At 44.9% G+C, this 12243-nt stretch overlaps 1 protein-coding gene across 2 annotated transcripts in view; it reads left to right on the top strand.

Annotated features, from left to right (window-relative positions):
* Nucleotides 1–4052: 4052 nt before the first annotated feature.
* LOC138246584 (interferon-inducible GTPase 5-like) overlaps nt 4053–12243 on the top strand; it is a 60818-nt gene continuing 52627 nt past the window's right edge. Inside the window, exon 1 of one of the 2 annotated variants that reach the window (XM_069201271.1) lies at nt 4053–4317. The gene's annotated coding sequence lies outside the window, so the exon portion shown is untranslated. The remainder of the gene's footprint in view (nt 4318–12243) is intronic. The other variant, XM_069201273.1, reaches the window with a different exon arrangement.

Below are 12243 nucleotides of genomic sequence, written 5' to 3'. Positions count from 1 at the left end.
CCAAACCTGTGCATTTTTGAAAACTAGAGACCTAGGGGAATCCAAGATGGGGTGACTTGTGGGGCTCTGACCAGGTTCTGTAACCCAGAATCCTTTGCAAACCTCAAAATTTGGCTAAAAAAACAATTTTTTTTCACATTTCGGTGAAAGAAAGTTCTGGAATCTGAGAGAAGCCACAAATGTCCTTCCACCCAGCGTTCCCCCAAGTCTCCTGATAAAAATGGTACCTCACTTGTGTGGGTAGACCTGGTGCCCGCGACAGGAATAGATCACACAACGATCAATGTTGGTCCTTACATGAGGCAGCTGTTGACCCAGGGATGATCCATTCCTAACGCAGGAACTCCAGTGGGGTAGTGTTTTTATCAGGACAGGTGAGGAATCACTGGGTGGTAGGAATTTTGTGGATCCCAGCATATTCCTGTAGTTTGTGTGACAGAAATGCGAGAAAAATAGAGTTTTTATTCAACATTTCAGCTTTGCAGGGTATTCTGGGTAAGAAAACTTTGGGGAATCCACACAAGTCACACCTCTGTGGACTCCCCTGAATGTCTAGTTTCCAGAAATGTTTGGGTTTAGTGTGTTTCTCTATATGGCCGCCGAACCCAGGACCAAAAACACAGGTGCCTGCCTTACAAAACCAGTTTGTTTTGCGATAGATAATTTTGATGTCTCCAAAATACGATTTGGGCGGTGGAATTTGGGGCTGAACTAAATTGGGGAGCTCCCAAGAGAGCACTCTCTCTATCTCTGCTTGCCGCCGCATTCACGTGCTCTCTGAGTTGGGCTAACCCACTATTACCACGTTGCACAGACTGCTTGTGAAGGGACAGCAGGACTGTCCTCATCACGTCCCTCATAATTTACTGGAAGAGGAGTTATCGAATGGGACTCCTCCGACTGAAAAATCACTCCCAGAGTCTGCCCCATTGTCCTATCCCTCAGATGCTGTCTCAGTATCTGATGTCTCAGTCTCTGATCCTATGTCAGAGCTGTCCTCTATAACCAGAGTGACGGCAGCAGTCATCCATCAAGATGCCATCTCTGCTATTGGCTAAACTGTTGCTCTAAAACACTAGCCTACGTAGAGTCACAAAATCGATGGTGTGTGTGAGATACGTGGAACAGTAGAGGCCACCTTACCTGCGCTTCTTCCCTCAATCAGCACGTTCTTTCAAGACACTCAAAAAACACCTTGTCACATACCATTCGTCACAGTCTTTAGCACCTCCTGTGCCCAGTCCAACAATCATTATTGGTGCTCCCACTCCCTCCTCCTCGGATTCCCTCATTACCACCCAGCAAAAGTGCCCTTCATCTCTCCATAGCCGCCCTCCACCCCGCACATACATTTCATTTGTATTATAGCGCAGGTAATGGCTGACTTTACTAATGTACTCAGCTATTTACATAAAATACAGATTTGCTCTTTACAGTAGGCATATAAACCTGCTGCGCTTCTTTATGGCACTAAAACTGCCACTAGACAAGTCTAACCCTTTTGTAGCAGAAACATAATCACAATACTTACTTGACTTTTTTATTGCTGCCTAAAAGCTACAGTTGAAAAGCGTCAGTTGAAGTATGTGCATTGCTTTGAAGACGCAAGCTGCAACTGCAAGACAACTGGTGGCAAATCTATATATATATATATATATATAAAATTAACAAAAAAGCGGTGCAACTGAATCAGACACCAAAAGGCTGCACAATATCCAAAGCTCGAGGAATGTAGAGAGTGAAGTTGAGGTTAAAAAACAATCATATGTACAAAATCATTGGCTTCATTTTATTGAATAAGTTCATATAAAGGCAAAAAATTATGAAAAACATAGTGAATGAATAAATGATGAGAACTTTCAAAAATAGTTCCTCAATACAAGTCTTAAAAGTGCCTACAACGAACAAGACAAACACACGCTGTCCCAGCCGAATGTATATATATATATCTCTTTTATATGTGGGTCTGGTTTTCCTGGGGGCCGATCGCAGCCCACAGGGAAACCACACACGTATTGACAAAAGGGATATATATATATATATATATATATATATATATAGATCTCTCTCTCTCTCTCTCTCTCTCTCTCTATATATATATATATATATATATATATATATATATGTACAGTATATATATATTTTTTTTTAGTTGTTGTAGGGTTTCCTTGGGGGCCAAAATGGCCCCCAGGGAAAACCTACAACAACAACAAAAAATATTGCCCCCACAGGGGGTCGCCCTGCCCACGGGCAACCCCCTGTCCATTTCTTTTTCTTTTTTTTTTTAAATAAAATTTAGCCCCGGGGGGGGGCGCGATCGCTCGCAATCGCGCCCCCTCCCAGGGGGAACCTACCTTTTTAAAAAAATATGCCCCCGGGGGGGGGGGGTGATCCGTTTTCCAAGGGGGCCAACCCCCCCAAGTGAAATCCCTGGTGTCTAGTGGTGTTTCCTGGCCCCCGATCGCAGCACAGGCCTCGTAAGAAAGGGGAGTGTCTCCCCTTTCTTATGAGGTCTTCCCGAACGTGGGGAAGGCCACGGCCGCTTCCTGCTCCGATGGGGAAATCCACAAAGTGACATCAGCGCGCCTCGCAGCGCACTGACGTCACAAAGAGGCAGGTGGGGGGAGACACGGAAGAGCTTCCGTGTTTCCCGGGGAACAAAAAAAAAAATCCTCGGGAGGTAGTGTGGGCGTCGGCATTCAAGGAGTTAAGTATTTTTCTCTATTTCCTCTGCTGGAGTGTCTGGGAAGGGAATCATTCCATAATAATTTAAATCTGTGTCTCTACTGTTGTACCATTCCTCGAAATGCCTGGTGACCGGGTAATTATTGTCTCTGTTTCTAATGGCTCTTATTTGTTGTACAAACATGCTAACCCTCCTGATTCAGACCGGGAGACTGACGATTTCAAGGCTTGTCTCCCGCAGCCCTATTACTGTATGTAAAAACCTGATTCCTCTGCAGGCTTCAGCTGTCAGGGCCTGGCCTTGTGTAACTCGAAGTATGCACTGCCAGTAGCCTGCTCCTGCCGGCCAGTGCACAGCACGTGCATCACTCTGTTTCTGCCTCCCACATTGCTTTCTCCGTGCTCCTGACAGGTAAGGAAAAACAAATCATACATTTGTGTATCTAATACCTGATCCAGCACCAGACTTGCAAATCCCATACATAACAGTAAGTCAATTCCGGCCCCAATAGAAGGCAATGTGAGAAATACATTTTCCCGATTTTTTCCAAGCTATCTCCCACTTTTCTCTTCTAAAATCTAAAATAATGGCAAGTATGGTTGTGTAAATATAAATATATATATATTGTGTAAATGTAAATATATATATATATATTTAGTTATTCTACTCGGAAATCTTCAACCTAATGCTATGCATATTGCTTATGTTCCTACAAAAATGTACAGCCTATCCACAGCCAAAAATGCCCTTTAAGCAGAAGTAACCAAGAAAGGCTTGAAGTGCTGTATGAGGAAACCACCACCATCACTTAGGCACTAACACACACCCAAACGCAGCAACAGCACTGCCTTCAGCATGCCTAGCAGGGGTTAGATGGTGCGTTATCAACAAGAGGGACGTTTTTTTTTTTTTACTCGTTATACGAAATTTTTGCTTTTTCCCCAAATATATTGCGCCATGAATATTAACAACACACGCCTTTATTATGTTTTTTTAAAAATGTTTTACACCACAGCAAAACGGTTCGTTCCACCCACCTTTATAGAAGTTCGGTGCTATTGACATCGAAAGAGGACTAAGCCGAGCAGCGCGTCTGTTGCTGCCGAAGCGAGGCGACCATCTTGGATATGAAGATGTGACCCGCAGACGACACAAAACACAGACCACAAGAACGAACCTCCAGTAAATCTGTCCTACAATCTTTGTAAACATGTGTTAACCAATCAAAAAAACGCAATTTTTAAAACCTTTAATTGTTTCCATTTACATATATTTAAAAGAAATTCATTGAAATCATACTAATTATTTAAAAATACATTTTCTAAAAAGTATATATTCTAAATTTTAATTTTTGTGTTGGAGATAGCTAGGAGGAGGATCGGAAACCGTGGACCTTCGGTACTCGTGTTGTACCTGTGAAAAGGAGAACGTCACTGCCCAGCCCTGCTTTCCGCAGCTGATTCTTTTATGGCCCGCCGTCGTCCTTGTGTGGGCTCTCTCTTTTTGGGCGTTATTTACCACTTTTGTCGTCCAAAATAGACCTGCCAGCTTTGAACTTGAAAACTTGTCGTCTAGTGTTACGACGACCCTCGTGCAGAAGGGGACGTTATTGCTGCCTGGCGGGATCTCAGGTAAAGGGGCGTACTTAAAAATAACTGTGTTATGAAGCACAATATTGTTAGTTTGTGGAAACCATTGTCCTCAAATATTTAATGTATGCCTTCCAGTGTAAAATATTGGATTAACTATTTTCATGACAAAGCCAAAAATCGTGTTATGAGGTGTTCTTGTTTCCATTGTATTATGCATATATTTAAACACTGACAGTGTGTATTCTTCCGTTGGACAGGTTCTTATTAAGCTGCCCTTCAGACACTTTCATTAGCCCTTGTTACACTGCCTTACGTTAAATGTTTTTTTTTTTAACTGTTTCTTATGACGTGAACCTTGTGGAGGTGCTCTAAAGCACAATATACCATAATCATACTTTATTTTCCGATTTACATAGCTGCCAAGGTTTCAGATTCCTATGTGTGACATTTTCATAATTTCAGTGTAATTATGAGTGACATTTCAACAACTGAGTGCAGCCCTGCCAAGTACCATGCATCATGTGTTAGTCTAATGCATTTCAGTGTGGTGGTCCGCATCACTGCACTGAAATGCATTACCCAGGCATTATAGCGCTGCTCAGTGTTTTAATGCATTATCATATAATGACTGTGAGTAGCATGCTGCTCCTGGCATGCTAAGGGGGCTGGGCTTATCTGCTCCTCTCGCAGCTCTGCTCTATTGCTACAGTGTATCTAGTTAAACTGACACATACACCCAGGCCTGAAACACAAGCATAACTTACGTCACTGTCAGTTAGGCAATTATGGCTTGTAATAAGACTCTTGAGAGACACACAGAGTTATAGGTTATGCTCAGTTGGGTGAAACTAGTTACGGACCGTCCTGCAGCTCAGCCTGCCCGCGGTGCAATGGTGGCATTAAAGTTGGATGCGCTTTAGTTTGGGCAAACTAAATGCATGCGGCGCAGCCTCTGACATCTCCGCCACCTCCTTACAGCCGTCCGTAGAGTGGGGCGAGTGGGAACTGGAGAGGGATCGCCCTGTGAGCGTATTTAGCCTTATTTGATCTTCTATGTTTATTTGATAAGTGGACCTTTTGACTACGGTAAGAGTGATTCCACAATGGTTACAAATACTTCTCTTCACCTTAACTAGCAGTTACACAACAAGATCAATAAATCAATGTTTAGGAGTCAGTAAATTTCTAACACACCATGACCCATGTGGCCATGAATAACCACACCTTTTAGTAAAGTTGGTAAGTTTATTTCCCTAGAATAACAATGTTAATATCACGTAAATCAATCTCAATACCAAATGATATGCATACACAAACCACATAGGCTGACCAAAGCGGCGAATTAATTTAAAATTAACTAATGTATTAATTATTAAACATTTAAGAGTCACCGTACATATCAGTAATAGCAATAACTGAGTAAGAGAGATGGCATACATTTGTCAACAGACAACAAAGGCAATCCTCTGTTAATAACAATTATTTCGACAGTGACAATTTAGCTAACCCTCTAATTCGAATGGCATGCTTGGACTTCATGCAAATGCAATTCAGACAAAAGTACATTTAGACATCATCTGACTATGTCTCTACAAAAATAGTGGTTGGTACTTAGAGAAAGACAAAAATCTGAAACAAAGACATTTGCAATGGTTATACCGCTCCTGTATGGATCAGCAAGCATAGACTTCTTTGTAAGTGGGCCATCCGTCTGGTCAGCCTCAGCAAGGGGAAAGTGAAAGGGGTTGACTCAGCCACGATTGGGTTCTAAAATATCTAAACCAACGTAGAAGACATTAAGTTAAGGAATCAGCATTAGCTCAATTTAACAGAATACTTGGAACTGAGGTGCTCCACGAACAGGACTCTAACAAGAATAGAAAGGAACGGCTGCTCGCTCAACAAAGTGTGGTCTGAATATACCAAGATCCATAAAGCATTTTCTCATGCCGTCATTGGTCAGGAAATCTTATGTTCACATTAGGGCCAATAGTCTCTAAACTTTAAATCTGAAAAATAACTAAACAGTCTTTCAAATGTCGAAGATTGGCTCCTCTTCTCCTGTTCCCATCGTCAGGTTCATCAGGTAACATTTTAGTTGCAATCCTAGCGGCAGTCAGTGCGGCCATTGTTCAACCCTGGGAACAGCGTCTTCTTACGCATCAATCCTACAATGTATCCATCTCTAGTGCAAGACATTTCAACAAGTCGCTCTCATGAGAAAGTTTAAGACATTTACAAATCGCTTGGTCAGCGCCATGTGAACAATGTACAATAATAATTCTCTGCTTTCACAAAACATTTACGAATGTTTATTTGTGCCATGCAACTTAAATTGAGGCTCTGTCGACTAGGCCCAAACCTCATAATTAATCAGTGCCTACTAATATTTAAGCAAATACACAGTACGAAAATGTTAATGCGGTTCACTAATACATCTCATTCCACATGTGCGCATCATTTAAACTATAAATGCGAATTCATTGTTAATTGTCGTATATCTCATGGTAGCCACACCAGTGGGCACATTTTCCAAAACACACAACTTTCTCTATGTGTAGGAAAGTGCCACTGTTGGCATGGTTACCTTCCCACACTTTTTACCTAGTGTTGATGCCAACTTTGATTGAAAGTGAGCTGGGATCCTGCTAACCAGGCACAAGCACCAGTGTTCTTTCCGTAAAACTGTACCTTTGTTTCCACAATTACCACAACCCTGGCACACAGTTAAGTCCCTTGTAAAAGGTACCCATGCTACCAAGGGCCCTGTAGCCAGGGAAGGTCTCTAAGGGCTGCAGCATGTATTATGCCACCCTGGGGGACCCCTCACTCAGCCCATGCACACTGCCTTGCAGCTTGTGTGTGCTGGGGGGAGAAAAAAGCAAAGTCGACATGGCACCCCTCTCAGAGTGCCATGCCCACAAACCACTGCCTGTGGCATAGGTAAGTCACCCCTCTAGCAGGCCTTACATCCCTAAAGCAGGGTGCATTATACCACAGGTGAGGGCATAGCTGCATGAGAAATATGCCCCTACAGTGTCTAAGTCCATTCTTAGACATTGTAAGTGCAGTGTAGCTATGTTAAGTATATGTTCTTGGAGTTTGTCATTACGAATTCAACCGCACCATAATGGCTTTACTGAATACTGGGAAGTTTGGTAATACACTTTTCAGCACAATAAACCCACACTGATGGCAGTGTGGGATTTATTAAAAAATGCACACAGAGGGCATCTTAGTGATGTCCCCTGTATGTTAGCCCAACTGCTAGTGTAGGACTGACCGGTATGTGCCAGCCTGCCACTTTCAGACGAGCTTCTGACCACATGGGCTGAGTGCCTTTGTGCACTCTGTGGTCAGAAACAAAGCCTGTCTTGTGTGGAGGTGCTTCACACCTCCCCCTGCAGGAACCGTAACACCTGTTGGTGAGCCTCAAAGGCTCAAGCTTCAGGTTACAGTGCCCCAGGGTACTCCAGCTAGTGAAAATGCCCACCCCCGCAGGGGTGTGGAATTTATTAAAATATCTACTTGTCCAGGGGACAGGTTGCTTCTCAAATCTACTTGTCCTGTAAAAAGATCTACTTGTCCCTTTGGTGCCATGTAGTGTGGCGACAAATTATGGCAGCAATCTCATTATGTAAGAGCTCTGATAATAGCCTCTCTGATTATGCCAGGGCTACTACCATAATAGGGCTTGAATGCTTGCAGTTTCAATCCCTACTGTAGCAATTTCCTTATTTTGCCACCTTTCTGCAGATCTGCATACTGGGGCTGGAGGAAGCAGTAAGCAATAGTTCCAGGGCTGGAATGCCTTTGAGTCTGCAAACCTACTAACCTGCATGTTTTAAAGATTTTCACCAGCTTCTCTCTAATATTTTCCCATAATAAGAAAGGTTGGACATTTACTCCTGACAATGGCAGAATTAGAACTTCATCCAGGGTTGGGAAGAAAGTGGCCCGAGGGAAAATTAACTTGCAGATGCTCAATAGATTTTCACATGAGCAAATCTACACATGCGTATTTACCCATGCTAAAATACAGTTCACAAATATCTTATAGGGGTACGACATAGACCATGGGTGCACTTTTGTGACTTTCTTTAAGAATTTGGGGCCACATGTAGGTAGGTTCAGATTTGCGACCCGCAAATCTGAATGTAGGATGGTGTCCCTGACACCATCTGTGATTCGCAAATGCCCACCTAGTGAATAATCATGAGGTGGGTTGCAATTTGTGAACCCCTTGCGAATAGCGGCCCTCACAGGGATGGTGGCCTGCTGGAGACAGCAGACCACCATGTCTGTGACTGCTTCCTTAAAGGAAAAGGAGATGCATTACAAAAACGAAAAATGAAACGTTTTCGGTTAATTTTTTCAGAGCAGGCAGTGGTCCTGCGGAAAAAATGTTTACAGTGACATTCACAATGGGGAAGGGGTCCCACGGGGACCTCTTCCCTTTTGCGAAAGTGTTAGCACCCATTTGAAATGGGTGCAAACTGCGATTGGTTTGCGCCCGCGTTCACGGTCACAAAACAATCCTACATTGCACTGCGAGTCGCAATTAGGAAGGGAACACCCCTTCCTAATTGCGAGTCGCAAACCCGTTTTGCGATTCAGTAACCAGGTTACTGAATCGCAAAACTGGGTTTGTGCATCGCAATGTGCTTTTTGCACGTCGCAAACAGCGAAAGTCACTGTTTGTGACATGCAAAAAGCTACCTACATGTGGGTCTTGGTCCCTAATTAGGTCTGGTGTTAACAAAGACATTTTGTTTAATAAAAACTTCTATTTCTCTCTCTTTTGGCTGGCTTTACTGTGAGTGATTGCATTCTGCTCTTCCACAAGGAGCATATTGGCACACAAAGTAGTTTTGTTCAGTGTCAGGAACTACAGTGGCAATCAGTGACGTAACGAAACTGGAGGGTGCCCCTTTGCAAAGAACATGGAGAAGCCCCCTCTCCAGACTCACTCAGGGCAGGTGCTGTGCTGAAGGGGCCCCCTGGAGGGTGGCTGCGGGGCCTTTGTTATGCCACTGGTGGCAACGTGTGCTTTTAGAGTTAAAAAAACATTTTTTTTTTTTTGCCAGTGTTTGTTACTATGTTGAGGGCCTGGTAGCTCCCACAACAATAAAGTGTTACAAAAGCCATGTCAAAACAAGACACGTATTGATGAAACTAAAAGACTTATAAAAATATGTCAGATCAGTTGGCTTTGTCAGTGTTTGTTTATTTTCATGCTTCCCATATTCGTGTTGAAAATGGTTACACTGATTTTCCATTAGAAATATTTTTGGGAAATACTAGCATGCATCAATTTTTACTAAATGACACTTCATTTGCATCTAATCGAAGAGCATTCTGGGAGCATTATACTTAGCCTCATAGCCTAAAGTTTTCAAACGTGTATACACGGTTGTTTTTTTTTGTACTGGAACCAACGTCAGTAGTGAAGTGTGACCTTAAAACATTTATTTACAGCACTCACCCTAATAATGAAGGCTTTCAAATAATGAACCATAAATACAAGTTCGAACAGCATTATCTTTTGGAAACACATTACCTCAGTAGCCACTGGCCACTGCCCTCTGATCCCTAACACACCCCTACATTTAGGATTTAAGGGCCTCCCTGAACCCAGCTCACCAGATTCCTGGCAACCTACAAGAAGAAGGAATGCTAAGCTGAAAACCCCAGCAGAGAAGAAGGAAGACAACTGCTTTGGCCCCTGCCCTCCCGGCCTGTTTCCTGCTTCAAAGAATCTGCAAAAAGACCAGCGACGCGTCCAGTGGGCCCAGCGACCTCTGCCAACTCCAGAGGACTGTCCTGCACCCAAAAGGGCAAAAAACTGTTGAGGACTGCCGCTCTGTCTGAAGAAACCTACAACCAAGGACTCCCACCTCACTCCAGATGCGGGAGTCATGACTCCTGTGCACCCGACGCCCACGGCCCTTGTCCAGGTGGTCCACCCAACAAGAAAAGGTCCCCAGGCGATTGGGAGCAAGAGCCCACCCTCAGTAGACCCCTCCAAACCTCCACGACGACGCCTGCAGAGGGAATCCCGAGGACCCCACAGACCGGGTGCTCCGGACAAAGATATCCAACGCCTAATGGACACACTGCACCCGCAGTCCCCAGGCCTTGGAGAAACTGACCCCCAGTGCAGCATCAGCCAGCAGGCGGCCCTCCTTTCTGTCCAGCCGGTGGTTTGCCCGAGAAGACCCCTTGGACCTTATCTGCAGCCCCAGAGTGACCCCCAGGGTCCCCTCGTAGAGTTGCATTCAAAACCCAATGCCTTGTTTGCACCCTGCACCCGGCTGCCGTTGGTCCCTACCTGGGGCCCTGCCAGTGCTCGCTTGAACCCCCCTGGTCCGCCCTCCAAGTTGCGGGTACTTACCTGCTGGCTGACCGTATTCATAGTACTCCCTAACTCCAAAGGGGCCCGCGTTAACTTGGTTCCTCTTTGACCTCTGCACTCGACCAGCCCCGTGTTGCTGGTGGTAGGTGTTTGGGGTTAACTTGAACCCCCAATGACGAACTACCTAAACCCCGGAGATAAGAACTGTAAGTTGAATACTTACCTGTAAAACCATACTATCTTTTCTTCCCCCAGGCACTGTTGAAAAATGCAGTGTCCACTTTTAAACTAGCTTTTTTCCATTTTAAAGAAAACTGTATACATTGTCAATTTCTGTTCAAAGTCCTGATCATATATATGCAAAGTACCTTTCATTTTTGTACTTACCTGCAAACTGAATCTTGTGGTTCTAGAAATAAATTAATAAAACATATTTTTCTATATAAAATACTGTTGGTCTGGAGTTAAGTCATTGAGTGTGTGTTTCTTCCATTGCTTGTGTGTGTACAACAAATGCTTAATACTACCCTCTGATAAGCCTAACTGCTCGACCACACTACCACAATAGTGCATTAGTATTATCTATTTTTGCCTCTGCCAAGCCTCTTGGGGAACCCCTGGACTCTGTGCACACTATATCTCACTTTGATATAGTACATACAGAACTAGCTTCCTACACTATGTTATGCTTGATCATCAACCTCTCCTTCACTTCTGCCACCTTCCCGGACAGCTGGAAACACGCAGAAATCCAACCCCTCCTCAAAAAACCCAAGGCTGACCCCAACGACCTAAAAAACTTCCGTCCGATCTCTCTCCTCCCTTTTCCAGCGAAAGTCATCGAGAAGATCGTCAACACTCAGCTCACCCACTTCCTCGAAGACAATTCCATCCTGGACCCCTCACAATCCGGATTCAGACGAAACCACAGCACTGAGACCGCCCTCCTCGCCGCCACAGATGACATCAGACATCAAATGGACAACGGCGAAACCTCAGCCCTCATCCTCCTCGACCTATCAGCCGCTTTTGACACCGTCTGCCACCGCACCCTACTGACCCGCCTCCAGGAAGCCGGCATCCAAGATAAAGCCCTCCACTGGATCTCATCCTTCCTCTCCGACAGAACGCAGAGAGTCCGTCTCTCCCCTTTCCGCTCCAAAGCCACCAACCTCATCTGCGGCGTCCCCCAAGGATCCTCCCTCAGCCCCACGTTGTTCAACGTCTACATGGCCCCCCTCGCTCAACTGGCCCGCCAACATCATCTCAGCATCATCTCCTACGCCGACGATACCCAGCTCGTCCTCTCCCTGACCAAAGACCCGCTCACCGCCAAAACAAACCTCCACGAGGGACTAAAATCCATCGCCGATTGGATGAACAACAGTCGCCTGAAACTCAACTCCGACAAGACGGAAGTCCTCATCCTCGGACGCACTCCCTCAGCCTGGAACGACTCATGGTGGCCCTCCGTCCTCGGACCCCCACCCACCCCTGCCAGCCACACAAGAAACCTCAGCTTCATCCTGGACTCCGCCCTCACCATGTCCAAACAGGTCAGCGCCGTCTCCTCCTCCTGTTTCAACACCGTTCGAATGCTCCGCAGAATC

This window comes from Pleurodeles waltl, chromosome 7, assembly GCF_031143425.1.
Source record: "Pleurodeles waltl isolate 20211129_DDA chromosome 7, aPleWal1.hap1.20221129, whole genome shotgun sequence".
NCBI lineage: Eukaryota > Metazoa > Chordata > Amphibia > Caudata > Salamandridae > Pleurodeles > Pleurodeles waltl.
Note: the sequence above shows the minus strand (reverse complement) of the source record. Positions and strands in the feature narration are given on the sequence as shown.